This window comes from Pristiophorus japonicus, chromosome 12 (assembly GCF_044704955.1).
Source record: "Pristiophorus japonicus isolate sPriJap1 chromosome 12, sPriJap1.hap1, whole genome shotgun sequence".
NCBI lineage: Eukaryota > Metazoa > Chordata > Chondrichthyes > Pristiophoridae > Pristiophorus > Pristiophorus japonicus.
The window spans coordinates 14,335,293-14,359,297 of NC_091988.1; the positions used below are offsets into that span (position 1 = coordinate 14,335,293).

At 48.7% G+C, this 24,005-nt stretch overlaps 1 non-coding gene across 1 annotated transcript; it reads left to right on the forward strand.

The window, feature by feature from the left end:
- Nucleotides 1–22,564: 22,564 nt before the first annotated feature.
- Nucleotides 22,565–22,705, forward strand: LOC139277836 (U4 spliceosomal RNA). Its single transcript, XR_011596149.1, has one exon. It is a non-coding gene; the product is annotated as a U4 spliceosomal RNA (small nuclear RNA).
- Nucleotides 22,706–24,005: the final 1,300 nt, after the last annotated feature.

The following is a 24,005-nucleotide window of genomic DNA, read 5'->3' on the forward strand; positions in this document are numbered from 1 at the left end:
ATCGCCTACGTGCGGGACAGGAGGGTGGACACCTGCTTAATCAGCTTAGACTAAGAGAAAGCCTTTGACAGGATATGTAAAGAGAAAAAGGTTAGTAAAGACAAACGTAGGTCCCCTGCAGTCAGAATCAGGGGAAGTCATAACGGGGAACAAAGAAATGGCGGACCAATTGAACAAATACTTTGGTTCGGTATTCACTGAGGAGGACACAAACAACCTTCCGGATATAAAAGGGGTCGGAGGGTCTAGTAAGGAGGAGGAACTGAGGGAAATCCTTATTAGTCGGGAAATTGTGTTGGGGAAATTGATGGGATTGAAGGCCGATAAATCCCAGGGCCTGATGGACTGCATCCCAGAGTACTTAAGGAGGTGGTCTTGGAAATAGTGGATGCATTGACAGTCATTTTCCAACATTCCATTGACTCTGGATCAGTTCCTATGGAGTGGAGGGTAGCCAATGTAACCCCACTTATTAAAAAAGGAGGGAGAGAGAAAACAGGGAATTATAGACCGGTCAGCCTGACATCGGTAGTGGGTAAAATGATGGAATCAATTATTAAGGATGTCATAGCAGTGCATTTGGAAAGAGGTAATATGATAGGTCCAAGTCAGCATGGATTTGTGAAAGGGAAATCATGCTTGACAAATCTTCTAGAATTTTTTGAGGATGTTTCCAGTAGAGTGGACAAGAGAGAACCAGTTGATGTGGTATATTTGGACTTTCAGAAGGCTTTCGACAAGGTCCCACACAAGAGATTAATGTGCAAAATTAAAGCACATGGGATTGGGGGTAGTGTGCTGACATGGATTGAGAACTGGTTGTCAGACAGGAAGCAAAGAGTAGGAGTAAATGGGGACTTTTCAGAATGGCAGTCAGTGACTAGTGGGGTAACGCAAGGTTCTGTGCTGGGGCCCCAGCTGTTTACACTGTACATTAATGATTTAGACGAGGGGATTAAATGTAGTATCTCCAAATTTGCGGATGACACTAAGTTGGGTGACAGTGTGAGCTGCAAGGAGGATGCTATGAGGCTGCAGAGCGACTTGGATAGGTTAGGTGAGTGGGCAAATGCATGGCAGATGAAGTATAATGTGGATAAATGTGAGGTTATCCACTTTGGTGGTAAAAACAGAGAGACAGACTATTATCTGAATGGTGATAGATTAGGAAAAGGGGAGGTGCAAAGAGACCTGGATGTCATGGTACATCAGTCATTGAAGGTTGGCATGCAGGTACAGCAGGCGGTTAAGAAAGCAAATGGCATGTTGGCCTTCATCGCAAGGGGATTTGAGTACAGGGGCAGGGAGGTGTTGCTACAATTGTACAGGGCCTTGGTGAGGCCACACCTGGAGTATTGTGTACAGTTTTGGTCTCCTAACCTGAGGAAGGACATTCTTGCTATTGAGGGAGTGCAGCGAAGGTTCACCAGACTGATTCCCGGGATGGCGGGACTGAACTATCAAGAAAGACTGGATCAACTGGGCTTGTATTCACTGGAGTTCAGAAGAATGAGAGGGAACCTCATAGAAACGTTTAAAATTCTGACGGGGTTAGACAGGTTAGATGCAGGAAGAATGTTCCCAATGTTGGGGAAGTCCAGAACCAGGGGACACAGTCTAAGGATAAGGGGGAAGCCATTTAGGACCGAGATGAGGAGGAATTTCTTCACCCAGAGAGTGGTGAACCTGTGGAATTCTCTACCACAGAAAGTTGTTGAGGCCAATTCACTAAATATATTCAAAAAGGAGTTAGATGAAGTCCTTACTACTAGGGGAATCAAGGGGTATGGTGAGAAATGGGGTACTGAAGTTGCATGTTCAGCCATGAACTCATTGAATGGCGGTGCAGGCTAGAAGGGCCAAATGGCCTACTCCTACACCTATTTTCTATGTTTCTATGTTTCTATATCGCACACGTACCTGATGGACGTGCTCTCCAAAATGGGGTTTGGGGAGGGTATCCGCAATTGGGTCAAACTGCTCTACACAGACATCAGTAGTGCAATCCTAATCAACGGGTGGGAAACTCAAAGCTTTCCGATCAGATCTGGAGTCAGGCAAGGCTGTCCCCTCCCCTCTGTCTTGTTTGTGTGTTGTATCGAGCCCTTTGCCGGGTCCATCTGGAAGGATGCGGGCATTAGAGGGGTGATGATCCCAGGCGGCGGAGGCGCTCAGGTCAAGACCTCCCTGTACATGGACGACGTCGCCGTCTTTTGCTCGGATCCGCAGTCGGTCCGCAGATTGCTCGCTATCTGCGACCAGTTTGAACTGGCCTCTGGAGCAAAGGTCAATCGCAGCAAGAGCGAGGCCATGCTCTTTGGCAACTGGGCCGACCGAGCCTCCATTCCCTTCACCGTCAAGCCAGATTTTCTGAAGGTGTTGGGAATATGGTTCGGAGCGCACGGGGCGTATCGCCAAAGTGAAGCAAAAACTGGGATGGTGGGAGCAGCGCTCCCTCTCCATGGCAGGAAAGAACCTGGTCATCAGGAGTGAGGTGCTCTCGGGTTTGTTGTACGTGGCACAGGTCTGGCCCATCTCTCGCTCCTGCGCCGCGGCAGTTACCCGGGCCGTCTTCCACTTTGTCTGGAGGTCCAAAATGGAACGTGTCCAGAGAGAGACAATGCACAAATCTCTGGACAGTGGAGGAAAGGACGTTCCGAATGTGGACCTCATCCTGATGGCCACCTTTGTGTGCGGCTGCATCAAGCTATGCACAGCCCCCCAGTACGCAAACACCAAGTGTCACTACGTGCTGAGGTTCTACCTGTCCCCGGTGTTGCGAAGGATGGGTCTGGCCACGCTGCCGTGAAACGCCCCCACCAGCTGGACCATGCCTGTCCACGTGTCCATCGTGGAAAGGTTTTCCCCAAAAAAACCTTTGACCACAAGGCCATAAAACAGTGGTCAGCACATAACATCCTGGATGCCCTACGAAAGAAGGAGAGGGTGGACCCTGTCGGGTGGTTCCCTGAGCGGACTGTCGAACTCGTTTGGCAGAACGTCTCATCGCCAGAGCTTTCACACAAGCACCAAGACGTAGCTTAGTTGGCGGTGAGGAGGGCCTTACCCGTCAGAGCGTTCATGCACAGCCAGCATCTCAGCAGCACGGCACGGTGCCCCCGAGTCGGCTGCGGGGCGGACGAGACTGTCACCCATCTCCTTCAGGATTGCGCCTTCGCAAGGCAGGTTTGGAAAGAGATGCAGTGGTTGCTGTCGAGGTTCATCCCAAGCAGCTCCGTAACACAGGACTCTGGGCTCTACGGGCTGTTCCCAGGGACACACACCGAGACAGACATCACTTGCTGCTGGAGGGCCATCGACTCGGTCAAAGACGCTCTTTGGTCTTGCCGAAACTTGCTGGTTATCCAGAGCAAGGAGATGTCCACATCTGCATTTTGCAGACTGGCGCAATCCAAGATCCAGGATTACGTGCTGAGGGAAGCACTTAAAATTGGTGCAGTCGCCGCAAAGGCACGGTGGGGAAGGGACACAGTTTAAAGCCCTTCCGCCACGGTAAACCCGGGGGCAGGAATCAGTATAAAACCCCCCTCGGGCCGTACTTGTAATTTCCTCTTTGTGTACATGGAGCACCATGATCAGTAAACACCTATGTGGTGCCATGTACAATGTAAGGTCTGTTTCGTAATGAACGTTGAAAAGAAAAAAATGTAAATGTACCGTCACCCATTCCGTGTACTGTACAGTGACACATGTACTGTAATTTGTCGAATGTATCCCGTATTGTACCGAATTGTACTTGAACTGAAAAGCAAGGAAATGTATCGAACGGAACTGCCGTCAGCACCCAAATGTAGTGTATGGGAATGCTGACCGCAGCTAAACGTACTGAACTGCTTTTGAATGTACTGTACAAATTTTTATATGAATAAAGTATATTTTTGAATTAAAAAAAAAACTTTTGTGCAGATCGGCCAAAAATGGGAGTTATTTTCCAGCGTGGGCGGTAAAACTGAGTTTTCAGATCGTTGGCTTGTCGCCCATTCTCAAAGCCCCTCGTCTCCATTTTTGAAATTGTGCGTTACCGCGAGAGATATGAAAATCTTTCCGACCTTCTGCCATAAAGTGTCGGCGTCCTTAGCAATGGCATAGCAATGCTCAATTCCTGCGATTCAGGAGGGCAAAGATCATCGTGACATGCGCAGAAGAGAAGACAGAGTGAGAGGGACTGAAGGCGTGTCTGGCTGTGGTGTGGCTGCTTTGGGAGGAAGGAGGGGGACTTTAGAGCTTCACAGCAAATAGGGAAACAAAAATTAGCTGTTGCCAGCCAGATATTTGCCCGAATTTGGCCTATAATGGAGGGAGAGGAGGAGGCGTCACAGCATGCTGTGAAGACTGACACTGGCGAGAGCAGTGATCTGGGAGAGCAGCACATTGGAGGACGCAAAAGAGCAAGGAGGTTCTCGGACGAGGCAAATGCTTCCTCCTGCAGGAGGTCGAGTCATGCTGGGGTGATTTGACCAGGGAGGGCGTGGGAAGCCCACCCCAAAGGCCTATCAGAAGATATGGGCCGAGATAGCAGATGTGGTTTCGTCTGCGACCAACGAGGTGCGTGAGGGTAACCAATGCCGCAAACGATGGAACGACCTTGTGGGATCCGCAAGAGTAAGTGTTACATTTATTTACATGTACTTATGTTGTTATATAATTTGAATTGTAACAATCATGAGTGACTATCAGCAGATGTGAGGTCTTTCACTTTTACCAGGAATGTTGTAGTCAAAGCCTGTGGTTACGGTGCACGTCTTTAGGTAAAGAATGATAATTATCATAATAATCATGATTACATCTGTCGGTTATGTGTTGTATCAGTCTCTGTGACAGTACCTAGCAATGATATCACGCAATGATCTCATGCCATGTCGTCCTGTCACCTTTTACAGAAGGAGCTATCGACGATGAGGTCCATGCAGAGGTGAACGGGTGGGGGGCCACCAGTCCCCAGCGACACCACAGAGATGGAGCAGCGGGTGTTCGCACTCGTGGGGAAGCACCCCCGGACAGCCACGGAAGCAGACCCTGAAGTGAAGCGACGTGAGTAAAGTTTACACCATTGCGTGATGTAAAGTCAATAGATGCCACACTCACTCATATCCAAACAAACATATATGATCGATGATTTCTAAAATTGTCCTAGAAATAATGCTGGTCTAATGAACATCATTGCAATGCACAATCTGTTGATGGTCATGAAATGTGATGTCTGCGATGATTTTGATAGCGGTGGTGCTTTTGTCGTGTATATGCTGTGTGTAGCGCTGGACTCACCTTGTGACCCTAGCACCCCCTTCTCCTCGAATAACCTCATTTGTGTTTTGCAGCTCAGACAGGCAAGTCCACAGAGGCCAGAAGGTGGGGGCACGGGGTCGGACTTGCCGGACGATCCTATATCTGCTGAGGAGCTCCGATTCTCGCTTGTCAATCCGCTGGGTCTGTTCTCTACGGATGAGAGCGTGGACTTTGAGGAACCTGCATTCCCACGCTCCAGAAGCCATTCCACCCCAAGGCCATCTAGTGCTCCTCCGGTCATTCCCGCCTCCACTCTGGAGGTACCGGCCCCAAGCACCTCACCACAGGGCACCCCATTTGTCCCCAAGACAGCGCCAACCCCGCGGAGGCTTTGTGGAGGTTTCATCTGGTCCACGAGCATCACATGAGAGCGGGGAAATAGTACAGTTGTTCAGGAGGACTGTAGACATTGGTGACCAGATCCTCGATGCATTGGGGGAGCATATCCCAACAGCTGGCCACCATGACTGAATACGTTCCGTGGATGGCGGAGGCCCTGGAGGCGATAACCAGGAACACTGCTGGCACAGGCCTCCCAGTGGTCCCCGAATGCGGCTCTCCACCCCTAGGTTCCGTACCACTCCTGCAAACGACAGATGAGAGGCAAGACCAAGATCCTGTTACTGCATCAAAGAATATTGTCCCCTTGGCACCCACCCCCCCGCCCTCTCCCGTACCCGTGCAACCACCACATCTGCATTCACCACCTGAGGAGCTCCTCGGCCAGGTGGGGTGGAGTAAGGAGGGGAGGGGTCGAGGTGGGGAGAAGAAGGGGAGGGGGGAAGGAAAGTGAGGTGCATGTCCCCAGGTGATGGCTGTGTTATATCTCCATCTGGGTGTATGCAATTTGTTGTAATGTATGGGGGGAGGGGACTACCCTCCTGCTTTGCCTTTGTATTCTGTGTTGCTGGATATATTGACCATTTGATTGATGTCAATAGTGGAAAAAGTGGGCGGGGGGTGGGGTGTTTTTGTCTGTGATACTTATGATTTCAGACCAATGTTGGTGTAAAATTTTTTTTATTGAACATAACCTTGTTGCGCATTGTCTCAGATAGCTGGACTATTACACACTGGTGATTCCTTAACATGAAAGGGTTAAATAAAACTTAACTTCATTCAACGTAAACTTTAACTGGCACCAATGTGATGGGCACCATTGATGTCTGAGCTGCACACACACAGCAGTGTGTCAGCATTGTCACTCACAGCAACGTTCTTTCAGGTAAATCGTTCAGATATCAGTTCCTCATGTAAGAGTCTTGCAGCTATGTAGCCACCACAGGCCCTTTCCTGCGGTCTGGAGAGGGTCGTGGGCATGGTTGCATAGCCAGCCTGATTGTCTGGCTCGAGGTCAGCGTCCAGCCCCTCGTCGTCCTCTTCCTCTCGCTCCTGAGGTGGAGCATCAGTCCTTTCTGGCAATTCTTGGCCCCTCCTGATAGCCAGGTTGTGCAGCATGGAACACACGACCACAAATTTAGCGACTTGCTCAGGATTGTATTGTAGCTCCCCCCCCCCTGAGTGCTCCAGGCATCTAAAGCGCTGCTTAAGCACAGTTATTGTTTCCTGGACAACATTGCGTGGGTCTCTCTGGCTCTGGTTGTATCGCTTCTCGGCCTCGGTGTGGGTGTCACGCAGGGAGGTCATCAGCCAGGTGGCTAGGTCATATCAGTTGTCACCAAGCATCCAGCATTGTTCTTGTGGCTGACTCTTAAACATGTCAGAGACAGCGCTCTCATGTAGGATGTGAGTCCCATCGAAGCTGCCCGGATATTTGGCATTCACTGCCATTATGATCTGATTGTGGTCGGCAATTAGTTGGAACCTTCAGGGAGTGAAATCCTTTTCTGTTATGAAAAAGCTCTGGGTCCTGAGAAGGTGCCCGCATGGCAATATGAGTGCACTGTATTGCTCCCTGCACCCTGGGGAACTTAGTAATGCAATAGAATGCTCCAACCCTGTCAGTCTGAGCCTCCGTGGTCATGGGGAAGCTGATAAAGTCCATCCTTCATGCGTACAGGGCCTCCGTGACCTGTCTAATGCAGCGATGGGTGGCATGGTGAAACAGAGTGTAAATCTCGACCGCGGAGGCCCGAAAGGAACCAGACGTGTAAAAAGACAGTGCCGCGGTAACCTTGACCTTGACCAACAGTGATGTCCTGAGGGCAGGCTGCATATGTGGCCTGATGAGCTCACATATTTCATTGATCACCACCTTGTGGAAGCGCAGTCTATGAAGGCAGGTGTGCTCGGACACGTCGAGGTAAGACCTCTTTTCCCTGTAAGTGCAGGGTGTGTATGGTTTGGACCTCCTCCTCATTCTTGCACATCTTAAATTGGGCACATTATGATGTGCATCAGACATTGAGCCATTTGCATTCTGCAGCATCTGCGTATTAATCGATGCAGGCTGAGAAATGGCTGGCCCCATTGCAATGAAAGTATAATAGCAATTGATCAGAAGCAATAATTTCCTCACTAAAATACACCTACAGTAAACCCCCAATAGTCCAGAGTCTGAAAAGATGTCTGTTGAGATGGTCACTTCACCTGAGAAGAACTCCAGAGTCAATCCAAACTCCCCCGAAGTTGAAGCAGCCTTTTCAATGAAGCGACCACCGATTTAAAAAATGGCGCCCACACCGCTGTGATTCGTTGAGAACATTTCCCCTTTTTCTGGGCGGTTTTTTGGGCGAGCGATATTGTGGGCGAGATGTGTGTGAGGTGGTGAAAGTGACACTGGGCGATCTCCTGGGCGTTAGTTTCGCCAAATGTGATCTTTATGACAAAAAAAAGTGGGCGCTCGGTATTATTGAATCTCGGCGTTAATTACGTGCGGAAACTAATGCTGTTGATTTCACCCATTCTGATGATTCCGCCCCAAAAAAGTGGGCGGGCGGTATTATTTTTTCCTGGCGTTACGCACATGGGGAAAATAACTCTCGGCGATAAGTGTCTGAAAACTGGGCGCCAGTTTCCATTTTGTGGCTAAATGGGCGATATCTGGGCGTTATACGTCATTTGAGCAGTAAAATGGATGTTAAGTTGGTGTTATGCTTGCAAAAAAAGTGGAAGATCTTGCCCAAAGTGTGATCAGCATTTGGAAGAACTTTTGGGTAATGGCAATGAAACCAAACCCTTGAATAATTGAAGAAACAGTGGATGCTGTGGTTGGGGGATGGGGGGAGGTAACTGTAGGTCACTTCAGAACAGATGAGGTAAGATCATCCGGATAGCTTCCTTCCTCATATCAATCTTACAATCTTATGTGGGTGAGAGCCAAAAGTCTCTTTATACAGCATTGGCAATAAATATTGCATAACACAACTGCCTCTGAATTATCTGAGGTTAATTACTTGCTGACTTTGCCACGGGTAGTTTTATTTATTGCATTTTTTTACCCTATTTTAATATATGTTTTCCTTCCTCTCTTAAGGTCACTGCACAACAAACAACATTCTCAGATTAGAAGCTGAGTAAATAGCCTGATCCGTGACCTCTATCAGTGCACCTCGAGAAGTAGTCATTGGGAAGAATGTGACAGCAGCCTACGGGTGATTCAGCCTTAGAATATCTCTCTTCATCCAATCAGTACCAGCCTGGCCATATCAGAGATTGGGGCACTTATCGTGCGAGAGTCATCGGGGCAAACCCATGTTTTACTGGCACACTGGCCTACAGCTCTGTCACATCACCTGCAAAGTACACACAAAGACGAAGGAGATACTGTGCAACACTCCGCACTTGTTAGCATCTGTGAAGAACCCCAATGAATATTTGTACATTTCCCCCGAGGTTTGGTCCCTGGCGAGTGTTCAACTGACTGACCTCAGGCAGGGTGACAGTAAAGGCACTACAATTGGTTTTGGTGTCCCGGAGCTAAACAAGACAGTGTTATGTCTTCAGATGCTCTGATAATGACTCCACAGGGCAATGTGTTGTACTTGAACTGTAGTGACCTTAGTCCTTCATTGGTAACTCCAGAGTGAGGATCACACATGGTGGTCTGCCTTTTATACCAGGCCAGACACACCTGTACAGGTAACCTACAAGTCTCCAACTGCAGTGCCCTCTGGTGGTACATCATATGTAATGGTACCAGCAGTAAACATGTAGGATACATGACAGACAGAGAAAAAAAAAACGCACACGAGGACCTAGAGTGTCTGCTAGAGTGCGCTGATTTCGACCAAACCAGCACAAACAATTTTGGAATTTTAAACGCAAGTTACGTCGAGCATAAAGCGAGTTCCCCCGATCTTTAATGCTGGTTTAAAAAACATATCGCTGGAAGCTCGCCCCGCCCATAAATCTAGCCACATCCTCAAATCGAAATAACGAGCAGGGCGAGTTTCTGCCGATTGCAGCTGCTTGAGGAATTATCTGTCTTCAAATTGAGCGCGTTGTTTTAGGCACACAGCCACTAATAAGTTCAAAGTTTATAAATATCAAAAAATTTTGGGATCACTAGCCACTAGCCACTAGATGGCGTCACTATCGGAGGCCATTGGGCTGCCATTTTGTATATTAGTCACTTTGGGTCTTAATAAAGCAGAGCCAAGGTCATACCACTTGGAGTTAAACAGTACTCAGTCGAACAGTTATTGCATACACAACATTTGGCAACGAGGCAACAAGAACCTTTGCGTGCAAAAATGAGCACAATTGGATTGTTGGAGTGATTTGTGGAAGGACAAGATTGGGCAGACATTGTGAGCCGTTTGAGTCAATTTTTCGTGGCCAACAAAATGGAGGAGGTCGGCGACGCAGATCGGCGCCGGGCGGTGTTCCTCACGGTTTGCGGTCCAAAAATTTATGGTCTGATAAAGAATCTACTCCTGCCTGTGAGTCCAACAGAGAAGACGTATGAAGAATTGTGTACACTGGTACAGGACCACCTTAAGCCAGACGAATGCATCATCATCTCGAGATACAGATTTCACAGGCATGTTCGCTCAGAGGGCCAGAATGAGGCGGAATTTGTTGCCGACCTGAGACGTCTAGTGGGACCGTGTAAGTTCGGGGTTGTGTTGGCAGACATGCTGTGGGACTTCTTTGTAATCAGCATCAACCACGAGGTGATCCTACGTAAACTACTGGCGGTGGAGACGTTGGACTTGAACAGGGCCATCACGATCGCTCAGTCATGCATGACGATGGATGGAAGTCTAAAGCAGATATCAGTGAAAAATTGAAACTCGGCAAGTACTGTAAATATGATTGATCTGCCGTTCAGCAGAGCGGCACATGGCAGGGCCTACCCGACTGCGTACGCGAAACCTGTGGCTGCCCAAAGTCCGCCAGTGGGAATGCATCCGATTTCTCCGTGTTGGCGTTGTGGGGGAAATCATCGGCACCAGCAGTGCCAATATAAGCAATATAGTTGCAAAGGCTGTCTGAGAGTGGGGCATCTCCAGTGCAAGTGTCCGCAGGTGAGCAAGCGAGCTGCGACACACCACGTGGAGGATGATGGTCAGACTAGTGCGGATCCAGATATGCAATCCGAGATACCAGAGGAGGAAGTGTATGGATATATATTTGTTCCTAACTAAGAGCAAACCGATAACGATCAACGTGAAATTTAATGGGGTGCCGGTATCGATGGAACTGGACACGGGGGGGCGAGTCAATTGATAATGAGCCAGAGGGCATTCGACAAGCTGTGGGATACTAAGGCTGTGAGGCCCAGGCTGAGTCCAGTCAAAGCCAAGTTGCGCACGTACACCAAAGAATATATAATGGTGATTCGCAGTGCCACAATTAAAGTGTTGTATGATGGTGCGGTTCATGAGATACCGTTATGGATTGTCCCAGGCAATGGTCCAACGCTGTTCGGCGGGAACTGTCTTGAAAAAATCAGATGCGATTGGAATGATATCAAGGCGTTGTTGTCGGAGAAAGATACAGGTGCCCAGGTACTGAGCAAGTTCCCCTCACTGTTCGAACCAGGCATCAGCAACTTCACGGGAGCCAAGGTGCAGATCCACGTGGACTCAGATGCAAGACCCGTCCATCATAAAGCTCAGGCAGTTCCATATATGATGAGGGATCGAATGTACCATTTTAAACTCGAGCACAACCTCCACCACTGTGGAGAGCCTCGCAACCATGTTTGCAATGCACGGAATCCCTGACATATTGGTCAGTGACAATGGTCCGTGCTTCACCAGCGCAGAATTCCAAGACTTTATAATTGACTACGGCATAAATCACGTCAAGACGGCACCGTTCAAGCCGGCCTCCAACGGCCAGGCGAAGAGAGCAGTGCAAATCATTAAACAAGGCATGCTTAAAATCCAAGGTCCCATGCTGCAGGGTCGCCTGTCGTGACTGCTGCTGGCATACAGATCTCGTCCGCACTCACTGACTGGGATCCCCCCCCCCGCCCATGCAACTGTTGTTGAAAAGGACTTTAAAAACAAGGCTCTCATTAATCCTCCCAGACATGCACGAAATCGTTGAGGCAAAGCGCCGTAAGTTGACTGAGTACCATGACAAAAATTCGAGGGGGAGATGGAATGAGATAGGGGACAAAGTGTTTATACTAAACTATGACAGGGGTCCCAAATGGCTTGCAGGGACAGTAATGGGCAAGGAAGGAAACAGGCTACTGGTGGTACAAATGGACAATGGCAAAACCTTCCGGAGGCATGTAGACCAAGTCAAAAGCAGATTTACCAACAACACTGTGGAACCAGAGGCAGACTACAATGTGGAACTCACACCACACCTGGTGGACAGATAGAGGGCACAACCTGAGGAAAGGGCAATCCCAACAGACAGCCCAGGCGAGTCAACAACAATCACACTAATCGAAACAGACAGCCCAGGCGAGATACCAGCAACCACACCCAAAGAAAAACAGACACCAAGGCAAACAACTGAACCACAACTCAGACGCTCCACGCGAGAGCGTAGACCACCTGAGAGACTGAACTTATAAAGACAATAAGACCTTGGGGGAGGGTGATATCATGTATCTTACATTATTATAACTGTAGCCTAACATGCTATACATGACTGTAATAAGATATGACCTGTAACCACCAGCATACCTTACCACCAGGGGTGCACTTGCAAGAGACAGGTATATAAGGACAGGTCTCAGGCAAGTGCAGCATTCCAGAGCTGTGAAATAAAGGTGCAGGTCCAGAGTGACCTTAACTTCACTACATGCCTCGTGTGAATCTGTACTGAGGGGACAGGACTTTACACTGAGGAACACAATGCTCCAGAGGTGACTTACACCCTCCCCCTGACCAACGCCCTCGTGGACTCGGAACAAGTCAGGGAGGAAGAGAATCCTGCTACGACGAGCTGCGACACACCAGCATCCAGCAGTGAAGCTCTCCCCCAGCACACCGAGTCCATGAACGAGGAGGCAGCAGATGATGGAGCGGGATGAGGAGAAACTTCTTCACCCAGAGGGTGGTGAACCTGTGGAATTCTCTACCACAGAAAGTAGTTGAGGCCAATTCACTAAATATATTCAAAAGGGAGTTAGATGAAGTCCTTACTACTCGGGGGATCAAGGGGTATGGCGAGAAAGCAGGAAGGGGGTACTGAAGTTTCATGTTCAGCCATGAACTCATTGAATGGCGGTGCAGGCTAGAAGGGCTGAATGGCCTACTCCTGCACCTATTTTCTATGTTTCTATGTTTCTATGGGATGGGAGACTGTCAAGAAAAACGCCCGCAAGTGTAAGGAGAACAGGCGAGCAAGGGCCCCTGCTGAAACGAAAGGGAAGAGGCGGCTAACGTCCACGACAGACAGCAGCGGCTGCAGCTCGTCTGATGACGAAATACGAGACAAAGCCCCTCACTACCACCACCAGAACAAGAGGCAAAACGCCAACCCACAGCCCCAGGCTACCGGGAGCAGTGAAGCAACCGGTGGAGCCCCGCTCCGGGAACCCGGGAGCAGCGAAGTGCCCAGCGCACACGAGCTCCGGAATACCGGGAGCGAAGAAGCGATCAGCGCAGACCAGCTCCGGGACAACGGGAGCGGTGAAGTGTCCAGCACACCCCACCTCCGGAATACCGGGAGCGACGCAGCGATCGAAGCACCTCAGCTCCAGAACGTTGTGAGTGATGAAAATAGGGAACCACCAACACCAGGCGAGGACAGCGCAGAGGACCTATTGGACTATCTGACAACAATGCAGCAGTCCCCTGGTCAAAGCACCCCCACGGCAGAGGACGGCCCGTATCCCAGCCCAGGTGAAGTACTTTTATTGTGTTAATCTATGTATGCAGGAACTGGCCACTGGGCAGGTCTCCGACTTAAAGGACGGTTTATTTGTAATATAATGTTCTGAACTGTAAGCACTAACTTTAAAATGAATTTAAAAATTGCATCTATTAACGTGCGTAGCGTAAAATCCACTATGTGATGTGTTTCCACCTTGGGGTACCTCGCCAAGGTCAAAGCAGACTTTCTGTTCTTGCAGGAGTGCGGTCTGCCGCAAATCAGCAGTTACCGGCAGTGGTCACGATGGTGGGCCCATGGACCATCCATATGGTCAGGAGGCAACGACAGCCGGTCTTCCGGCCTGGGCATACTGCTGCGGGGAGGCCACTTCACCATCACCGAAGTTTATTGCAAGCAAGCAACGTTGGCATTGCTGTGAAATGGGCCACCTCCTCGTAGCAGATGTAATGTACAAAAATTCCCCTCTCAGGTTAAGTAATGTTTATGGCCTAGCTCTCAAGAACGAGCGGCTGGCCCTCTTCCAGCAGCTCCCACTGCTACTGGCAACGTCCAGGCCGGTCATTCTGGGCGGTGACTTCAACTGCATCATCGATGCGGCTGGACGATCCAGCAGAGCCGACAGCAAACTGGGCGCCACGTCCAAACTCCTGATGGATGCGGTAAAAGATGCCAAGCTGTGCGACGTTTTCAGCAACCCTGCAGACGGAGCACCGCTCAGATACACCTGGTCGAGACCAGACGGGTCCGTCCATTCCAGAATAGACTTCCTGTTTGTGTCCCACACGCTCAAGGTCAGATCCACCGACGTCACGCCGGTGTTCTTCTCTGACCACTGCCTCCTACTGGCCGACTGTCGCCCACAGGAAAACCAGAAAGTTGGCAGAGGGATATGGAAGCTGAACGTGAAACTGTTGACTCCGGAAAACGTTGAGGAGCTCAAGAGGGATTACAAAGGTTGGAGAACCGTAAAACCCCTCTGCGATTCCCCCATGCACTGGTGGGAAACAATCAAGACAAACATCAAGAGGTTCTTCATCCTCAAAAATGTTCAGGAGGCAAGAGGGAGACAGAGGGAATTGTCCCAACTCCAGAAGAGCATGCAAAACCTGCTCCTGCTGCAGTCGATGGGGGTCGATGTCGCGGAGGAACTCGAAGAGGTGAAGGGCCAGCAAGCCTCGCTCTTTGCCTCAGAGTCCTCCAAGATCATCTTCCGCTCCAGAGTCCACTCCGTCGAGCAGGATGAGACGTGTTCGCGTTTCTTCTTCCAAAAGGTACACGGGGAGCTCTGTGATCACCAGCCTAAAGGAAGAAGACGGTTCTGTGACGTCTTCACAGCCTGACATGCAGAGGATCAGCAAATCCTTCTATGCCAGGCTGTATGATGTCAAGCCCACAGACCGCGCGGCCTCCCAGTCCTTCCTGTCGTCTATTTCGGAGGTCTTAGACGACAGCGAGCGGGAGAGTCTGGACCACCCTGTAAGGGGTTTTCACAGGGTTGTTGTTGTGCCTTGGGTGTCTCTCTCTGGGCTTCTGCCCTCACAGCTTATGCCTGGCCTGTGAGGTACCCTGAGTGCTGCAAGAGCACCCCTGGAGAGACTGTGTCGACAGCTTATGAAGGGGGTTTTGAGACTCGTGCGTCCCCACAGCTTATGCCTAGCCTGTGAGGCACCTGTGAGTGTCAAACACTCCTAACCCCTTCTTCCCTAGCCTGTGACACACAGTTGAGCGTTTTCGAGGCGCTCCTAGCTTCCCTTACACGGTTCTGACATAAGACTCACGATCAGGAGATGTAATACAATAGAACTGAGACAAGGTGATTCCAAGAGGAACTTTAGGCTTCCAATTTATTTGACAAGGTGCATCTCAACAAACAGCAATACACCGACAAAACAATCCCCCACATCCCACTAAACGGACACAACGAAAATCTTTACACCAGTTTAGCAGTACAATGCCCAACCTCCCACCTTTCCTGGCCTAACTGAGTTGGGAGTTCTGGGGACCAGAGGTTATACTCACTACTGTGCCTTCTGCAGTCTGGTGGTTTGTTTCTTCTATCTTCAGTGTCTTCGGACACTGGTTTTCCTTCCGTGTCGAGAGGCCTGTGGTTGTGGTTGTTGAATCACCAGGGCAGGGAAAATCATCACTCCTCTTTTTCACTACGTCAGAAACCCCTTTTTTATAGCCAGATTATCCAGTCCGCCTCTCCTGCTGAAGTCGATTCTTCTCATTGGTGGACTTTTGATTTTGAAAAATGCAACAGTTTGAGGTTTTTAGGTTTTTTTCCCCACTGATCTTAACCTACTCAAGGTTTGAGTGGGTGTTGATTGCATTGGCCTCCTGTAGCCATTGTGCTAGTCTGGCCTGAGCCAGATATTTCTATGCCTGATGAAAAAGGTGTTGGAATATGTATGTGGCATTGTTTAAATGCTAATGTTTTCAAGGGGCAAGTTTCGAGGGTATACAGTTCCCAGACAATTTGATTAGTTCCAATGTCCAAACTGGCCCTTTTGATATTGACTCCACCCCTTTTCTTGCAGACCTTAAAAAAAATCCCAAATTCGATTAAAGTTCATAGTTTCTTCCATGTGCACTTTAGGATTTCAAACTTTCTGGTAGATAGTTCCAAATTAAATTCCCTTTCCTATGAGTCCAAACACGGGGGGGGGTCTCCATTTGTGTCCCAAAGTTTTCCTTCCATCGGTTTCAATTCACAGCACAGACTGATCCCACAGCCCTTTTCCTTCTGGGTAAAATGAGGGGGTTTTTGTCCTCCCCTACAACCCACTAACTCTGGATGAGCTGACAAAGGCCGTCCGGTCCTTCGAGACGAGTAAAACTCCAGGAAGCGACGGCTTGCCGGTCGAGTTGTACTCGGCTCTGTGGGACTGGATAGGCCCAGACCTGCTGGAAGTGTACGGAGGTATGCTTCTGGCTGGTAGTATGTCAGAATCGATGAGGAAAGGCATCATCACCCTCATTTACAAGCAGAAGGGGGAGAGGGAGGAAATCAAAAACTGGCGGCCCATTTTGCTGCTAAATGTGGACTACAAGATCCTGTCAAAGGTCATCGCCAACAGGGTCAAGTCTGCTCTTGAGCTGGTGATTCACCCGGACCAGACCTGCGCTGTCCCCAGCAGGAAGATCTCTGATAGCCTCGCGCTACTCAGGGATACGATCGCCTACGTGCAGTGATACGTCCTTACTATACAGTATAAATGCACACGAGGCCCATGCTTGAGAGAAGGTCAGTCTGTGACCTGTCCTTTATTTCTTAGCACTCAAGTGATGAAGGTGGGTGGAGCTTCCCTTTTTATACCTGAAGGTCCAGGTTAGGAGTGTCTCCCACCTAGTGGTCAGTGTTCTCACAGTGTACAACTTAGGTCAGATTATACATGGGTTACAATGCTGGTTGAATACATGACATTGCGGACAGGAGGGTGGACACCTGCTTAATCAGCTTAGACCAGGAGAAGGCCTTTGACAGGATATCGCACACGTACCTAATGGACGTGCTCTCCAAAATGGGGTTTGGGGAGGGTATCCGCAATTGGATCCAACTGCTCTACACAGACATCAGTAGTGCAGTCCTAATCAATGGGTGGGAAACTGAAAGCTTTCCGATCAGATCTGGAGTCAGGCAAGGCTGTCCTCTCTCGTCTGTCTTGTTTGTGTGTTGTATCGAGCCCTTTGCCGAGTCCATCAGGAAGGATGCGGGCATTGGAGGGGTGACGATCCCAGGCAGCGGAGGCGCTCAGGTCAATACCTCCCTGTACATGGACGACGTGGCCATCTTTTGCTCGGATCCGCAGTCGGTCCGCAGATTGCTCGCAGATTTGGCAACTGGGACGACCGATCCTTTATTCCCTTCACCGTTAAACCAGATTACCTGAAGGTGTTGGGAATATGGTTCGGAGCGGACGAGGCATGCGCCAAAAACTGGCAAGAGCGTATCGCCAAAGTGAAACAAAAACTGGGATGGTGGAAACTGCGCTCCCTCTCCATGGCAGGAAAGAAACTGGTCATCAGGAGTGAGGTGCTCTTGGGGTTGCTGCACGTGGCACAGGTCTGGCCCATCTCACGCTCCTGCGCCGCGGCAGTTACCCGGGCCGTCTTCCACTTTGTCTGGAGGTCCAAAATGAAACGTGTCCGCAGAGACACAATGTACAAATCTCTGGACAGTGGAGGAATGGATGTTCCGAACGTGGCCCTCATCCTGATGGCCACCTTTGTGTGCGGCTGCATCAAGCTGTGCACAGACCCCCGGTACGCAAACACCAAGTGTCACTATGTGCTGAGGTTCTACCTGTCCCCGGTGTTGCGAAGGATGGGTCTGGCCACGCTGCCGCGAAACACCCCCACCAGTTGGACCATGCCTGTCCACCTGTCCTTCATGGAAAAGTTTTTCAGAAAAAACCCTTTTGACCACAAGGCCATAAAACAGTGGTCAGCACGTAAGGTCCTGGACACCCTACGAACGTCTCATCGCCAGAGCTTTCACACAAGCCGTAGCTTGGTTGGCGGTGAGGAGGGCCTTACCCGTCAGATCCTTTATGCACAGCCGGGGTTTCAGAGACACGGCACTCTGCCCCCGAGTTGGCTGTGGCGAGGCAGTCATCCATCTCCTTCGGAATCGCCCCTTTGCAAGGCAGGTCTGGTAGGAGATGCAATGGTTGCTGTCGAGGTTCATCCCGAGCAGTTCCATAACACAGGACTCTGTGCTCTACGGGCTGTTCCCAGGGACACACACCGAGACAGACATCATCTGCTGCTGGAGGGTCATCAACTCGGTGAAAGACGCACTTTGGTCTTGCCGAAACTTGCTGGTCTTCCAGAGCAAGGAGATGTCCATGTCTGCGTGTTGCAGACTGACGCAATCCAAGATCCAGGATTACGTGCTGAGAGACGCATTTAAAATTGGTGCAGTCACCGCAACGCCACTGTGGGTAAGCGCCACATTTTAAAGCCCTTCCGACACGGTAAACCCAGGGGCTGGAATCAGTATAAAACTCCCCTCGGGCTGTACTTGTAAATCTTTGTATACATAGAGCACCATGATCTGAAAACACCTGTACAGTGCCATGTATAATGCAAGTTCTGTTTAGCAATGTATGTTGCAAAGAAATGTAACTGTACCCTCACCCATTCCGTGTATCGTATAGTGCCACATGTAACGTAATTTGATGACTGTATTACAATGTATCCTGGATTGTACTGAATTGTACCTCGAAATGTAAAGCAAGCAAATGTATTGAACGGAACTGCTGTCAGCATCCAAATGTACTGAACTGCTTTCTAATGTATCGTGCAAATTTTTATATGAATAAAGTATATTTTGAAATTAAAAAATACAAGCAACAACTGCCTAGCATATACAGCACAAAAACAGGTGAATTCAGTCAACAGGCCTATGCAGTGTTTATACTCCATAGGAGCCTCTTCCCACCTTACTTCATCCTACTCAACAACATTTCCTTCTATTCCTTTCTCCGCCATAAGAACGTAAGAAGTAGGAGCAGAAGTAGACCATATGGCCCTTCGAGCCTGCTCCGCCATTCAATAAGATCATGGCTGATCTTCTACCTTAACTCCACTTTCCTGCCCGATCCCCATATCCCTTGATTCTCCTAGAGTTAAAAAATCTATCTATCTCAGCCTTGTATATACTCAAATACTCAGCATTCACAGCCCTCTGGGAGAGAATTCCAAAAGATTCACAACCCTCTGAGTGAAGAAATTCCTCCTCATCTCAGTCTTAAATGGCAGACTCCCTTATCCTGAGACTTTCCCCCCTAATTCTAGACACCCCAGGGGAAACAACCTCTCAGCATCTACCCTGTCAATCCCCTTCAGAATCTTGTCTGTTTCAATGAGATCACCTCTCATTCTTCTAAACTCCAGAGAGCATAGGCCCAATTTACTCAATCTCTCCTCGTAGGACAACCCTCGAGTGAACCTTCATTGCACTGCCTGTAAGGCAAGTATATCCTTCCTCAGATAAGGAGAGCAAAACTGTGCACAATACTCCAGGTGTGGTCTCACCAAAGACCTGTACAATTGTAGCAAGACTTCCTTACTCTTGCACCCCAACTCCCTTGCAATAAAGGCCAACATGCCATTTACCTTCCCAATTGCTTGCTGTATCTGCATATACTATCTAGCTTCCCCTTAACTACACCAATGATATTCGCCTGTTGGAAAGTTCCAAATTCTAACCACTTCCTGAATTCCTCATTGGATTTATTGGCTGCTGACTTGTATTTATCGCTCCTAATTTTTTGACTCATCCACAAGTGCAAATATCTTCAATACATCTACCATTGTCAAATCCCTTCAGAATTTTAAAGCATTCTATCAGGTCACCTTTCAGCCTTCACTTTTCTAGAGAATCATCATCATCATAGGCGTCCCTCGGAATCGAGGAAGACTTGCTTCCACTCCTGAAGTGAGTCCTTAGGTGGCTGAACAGTCCAATACGAGAACCACAGTCCCTGTCACAGGTGGGACAGATAGTCGTTGAGGGAAGGGGTGGGTGGGACTGGTTTGCCGCACGTTCTTTCCGCTGCCTGCGCTTGATTTCTGCATGCTCTTGGCGTTGAGACTCGAGATGCTCAGCGCCCTCCCGGATGCACTTCCTTCACTTAGGTGTCAGTGGGGATGTTGCACTTTATCAGGGAGGCTTTGAGGGTGTCCTTGTAACGTTTCCGCTGCTCACCTTTGGCTCGTTTGCCGTGAAGGAGCTCCGAGTAGAGCACTTGCTGTGGGAGTCTCGTGGCTGGCATGCGGACTATGTGACCTGCCCAGTGGAACTGATCGAGTGTGGTCAGTGCTTCAATGCTGGGGATGTTGGCCTGGTCGAGGACGCTGATGTTGGTGCGCCTGTCCTCCTAGGGGATTTGTAGGATCTTGCGGAGACTTTGTTGGTGATATTTCTCCAGCAACTTGAGATGTCTACTGTACATGGTCCATGTCTCTGAGCCATACAGCAGGGCAGGTATTACTACAGCCCTGTAGACCTGAATAGTTAAAACCTCAGTTCTCATGTCATCCTTTTTTCACCTTCTCCAGTGCTCCTATATTCTTTTTGTAATATGGCACCCAGAACTGTGCACAGTGGTCCAACCAAGTTTTTATATTAGGTTAACATAACTTTTCAGCTTTTCAATTCTATTCCTCTAGAAATGATCCCCAGTGCATAGTTTTCACTTGTATGGCTTTGTTAACCTGTATTGCTACCTTTAGTGATCTGTGAATCTGTACCCCTTTTGACCACTTTGGGCCTCTACCTCATTTAAACTCTTATTTTCCAAGGAGTAGGTGGCCTTCTTATTCCTCCTACCAAACTACACCATTTCAAACATCTTCACAATTAAATTAATTAGGCATTTACAAGCCCATTCTGCAAGTTTGTTAACGTCTTGTATTTTGTTGCAGTCTTTCTCGGTATTAACGATACACACCCCAATTTGATATCATCCACAAATTTTTTAGATTGTATTTCCGAGTTCCAAGTTCAAATCATTTATGTAAGTGATGAACAACAGTGGTCACAGTTCTGATCCCGATGGAACGCCACTTCCCACCAATCTGAGTAACTACTTTTAACCAATGCTCCCTGTTGTTTTTGGGTGCACGGCCCCTTTAAGGGGCTGCACGGCCATTCCCATTTTTGTGCATGCGTGAACTTTAACATTGCAACCGCTAGTCCCGCGAGCTACATGGCCGCACAGCTTATAGGGAGCGTTGCCTTTAGCCCCTACTCTCTGTTTTCTAGCCAGGTTGTTTGTCTAGAAAAAGAACCAGCAGAGAGATGAGGACATTTTTGGAATGCACTGCCTGAAAGGGCGGTGGAAGCAGATTCAATAGAGGGTATTGGATAAATACGTGAAAAGGAAAAATTTGCAAGGCTATAGAAACATAGACATAGAAACATAGAAAATAGGTGCAGGAGCAGGCCATTCGGCCCTTCGAGCCTGCACCACCATTCAATAAGATCATGGCTGATCATTCCCTCAGTACCCCTTTCCTGCTTTCTCTCCATATCCCTTGATTCCCTTAGCCGTTAGGGCCATATCTAACTCCCTCTTGAATATATCCAATGCACTGGCATCAACAACTCTCTGCGGCAGGGAATTCCACAGGTTAACAACTCTCTGAGTGAAGAAGTTTCTCCTCATCTCAGTCCTAAATGGCCTACCCCTCATCCTAAGACTGTGTCCCCTGGTTCTGGACTTCCCCAACATCAGGAACATTCTTCCCGCATCTAACCTGTCCCGTCCGGTCAGAATCTTATATGTTTCTATGAGATCCCCTCTCATCCTTCTGAACTCCAATTGAATAAAGGCCCAATTGATCCATCCTCTCCTCATATGTCAGTCCTGCCATCCCGGGAATCAGTCTGGTGAACCTTCGCTGCATTCCCTCAATAGCAAGAACGCCCTTCCTCAGATTAGGAAAGAGCAGGGCAGTGGGACAAATTGGATAGCTCTTTTAGCCACAGGAACAGGCACAATGTGTTGAATGGCCTCCTTCTGTGCGATATGATTCTATGATTTTCTATCCATTTTGCTACTGCTAAAATAGAATCAAATGTTGGCATTTTTATTAGCATACAAATAAAGGATAATAATACATTCAGCAGATATTCAGAGTGCCAAACAGCATTCTGTTCAAACAAAAGCAAAATACAAGCGATGCTGGAAATCTGAAAGTTCTAATGCAAGATCATCGACCTGAAACCTGATCTGTGTGTTTCCAGCATTCTGCCCAATACCAGTTACTTGCCTCTCAGCGGTATGGCACTTTCACTTCAAAGTAGCCAGGACATCGTACACTGATTAACATATTAGATGCCGTCCCATAATCCTTTATTTCCAACTCAATGATTTTCTGAAAAATATTTCTTTGTCTATTTGTGTTGAGAAAATAATGTAATCCAAAAGAAATCATACCTTTATCTGATGACAAAATTTGTTTCTAAGATAGGTCACCACAACTTTAAATAGTATCCGTCAGATAGACCTCCGGTAGTCAGGGTGATCTGGTTAGCTTTGCGCAGTGGCAGTATCGTAGCCGATGAGGTTTAACCGAGGCGCGATTATTGCTTATTGAAAACTTTTCCCAATACCCCGCTATGACGACTTGAAATATAGTCGGCAATGGCAATTTTTGATAGTCTCCGCGGAGACTACATTTATAAACAAAATAGAAACAAATACATTTCACGTGGAGTTATAACTTGCACAGCAATTTCACACTAAACTATCCGCAGTCAATCGTGTGCGATGTACCATTCTTGGCTTGGATAGGTTGTGTTAACTCTGCTTTGACGTGTTCGTGAGCATTTCATCATTTAATATTTACTCATAGGACATTTATTCCGCTGATATTTTCCCCAATGCTTGCAAATGTTACTGCATTTACTTTATTTCTGTTAAACCTCGAATAAAATATTTGACTTTTTCTTTTATGGTCAGGTGAATACCATCATTCATAAATCAAAGAAAGAATACAAGCATTTAAGGATAAGTAATGTTTAAACAAAAGCAACTTCTGGGATGTTTCTACCGTATCACAAAGTAAATACCACTCTCCCACTTTCTGTTTCTCTCCCTACCTCCCCCAGTTTCTGTTTTTTTTCTCTCTGTCTCTCCCCAGTTGCTCTCTCAGGAGTCACAGAGTTTCCAGATGATTTTCATTGGCCCTGATGCTGCTATCCTCACACTGAAGCACTGACCACACTTGATCAGCTCCGCTGGGCAGGCCACATTGTTTGCATGCCAGACACAAGACTCCCAAAGCAAGCGCTCTACTCGGAACTCGCCCGTGGTGGAAAGGATGTTCCGAACGTGGCCCTCATCCTGATGGCCACCTTTGTGTGCGGCTGCATCAAGCTGTGCACCGACTCCCGGTACGCAAACACCAAGTGTCACTACGTGCTGAGGTTCTACCTGTCCCCGGTGTTGCGATGCATGGGTCTGGCCACGCTGCCGTGAAACACCCCCACTAGCTGGACCATGCCTGTCCACCTGTCCTTTGTGGAAAAGTTTTTCAGAAAAAACCCTTTTGACCACAAGGCCATAAAACAGTGGTCAGCATGTAAGGTCCTGGACGCCCTACGAAAGGAGAGGGTGGACTCTGTCGGGTGGTTCCCGAGCAGACTGTCGAACTCGTTTGGCAGAGCGTCTCATCGCCAGAGCTTTCACACAAGCCGTAGCTTGGTTGGCGGTGAGGAGGGCCCTACCCATCAGATCCTTTATGCACAGCCGGGGTTTCAGAGACACGGCACGGTGCCCCCGAGTTGGCTGTGGCGTGGCAGTCATCCATCTCCTTCGGAATTGCCCCTTTGCAAGGCAGGTCTGGTAGGAGATGCAGTGGTTGCTGTCGAGGTTCATCCCGAGCAGCTCCGTAACACAGGACTCTGTGCTCTACGGGCTGTTTCCAGGGACACACACCGAGACAGACATCATCTGCTGCTGGAGGGTCAT